This window comes from Arachis duranensis, chromosome 7, assembly GCF_000817695.3.
Source record: "Arachis duranensis cultivar V14167 chromosome 7, aradu.V14167.gnm2.J7QH, whole genome shotgun sequence".
Taxonomy (NCBI): domain Eukaryota; kingdom Viridiplantae; phylum Streptophyta; class Magnoliopsida; order Fabales; family Fabaceae; genus Arachis; species Arachis duranensis.
Genome location: NC_029778.3, coordinates 22,107,911 through 22,109,205, shown reverse-complemented (window position 1 = coordinate 22,109,205; position 1,295 = coordinate 22,107,911).

The window sequence follows — 1,295 nt, the reverse complement described above, 5'->3', positions numbered from 1 at the left end:
CGATTCCTTGATGTGTTAGAGGAAAAGAAGAATAGAAGGAGAAGGTAGAAGAATTTGAACTTATCAAGAGAGATAGAGTTCGAATTGTGCATTGAGGAGGAGTGTTAGTCCTTAAATAGAAGGATGTGAGAAGAGGGGAAGAAATTTTTGAAAATTAAAGTGAATTAATTAAAAGAAATTTTGAAAAATGGTAATTGATTTTCGAAAACTAAGATTGGGAAAGAAATTAAGTGAAATTTGAAAAAGATTTTGAAATTAGAAGGCAAAAAGATATGATTGAAAACTATTTTGAAAAAGATGTGATTAAGAAGATATGATTAAAAAGTTATGGTTTTAAAAAGATATGATTGAAAAGATATGATTGAAAAACAATTTAAAAAGATTTGATTTTTAAAATTAATGACTTGACTAACAAGAAATTTAAAAGATATGATTCAGACATTAAACCTTTCTCAACAGAAAAGGCAAATACTTGAATCAAATCATTAATTGTTAGCAAGTATTTTTGAAAATGGAAAGAAATTGATGTTGAAAATATATGATTGAAAAGATATGATTTGAAAAAAATTTGATTTTGAAAAATTATGAAAACTTGAAAAAAAAATTGAATTAAAAACAGAATCTTCCCTCTTGTGCCATCCTGGCGTTAAACGCCCAGCCAGGTATCCTGGCTGGCGTTTAAACGCCAGTTTCTCTTCTTCACTGGGCGTTTTGAACGTCCAGTAGTGGACGAAATTGTGATCACTATTCTTTGTACTTGTATGGATTTATTCAATAATTGTCTTTATTTGAATTCACAACTCCGTTCAACTAACCAGCAAGTGTACTGGGTCGTCCAAGTAATAAACCTTACGTGAGTAAGGGCCGATCCCACAGAGATTGTTGGTATGAAGCAAGCTATGGTCACCTTGTAAATCTCAGTCAGGCAGATTAAAATTGGTTTATGGGTTTTTGAAAATAGAAATAAGAAAATAAATAATAAAAGGGATAGAATACTTATGCAGACTCATTGGTGGGAATTTCAGATAAGCGAGTGGAGATACTGCATGGCTCAAGGACGTCTGCTCTCCTACTGCTTCAACCCAATCCTTCTTACTCCTTTCCATGGCAAGCTGTGTATAGGGGTTCACCATCAGCGGTGGCTACTTTCAATCCTCTCAGGAAAATGATCCTATGCGGCTGTCACTCGCACTGCTAATCGTCTGGAGGCATCACCCATGGTTGATGGCTACATCCCATCCTCGCAGTGAAAACTAATGCTCACGCACTCTGTCACAGTACGGCTAATCACCGGT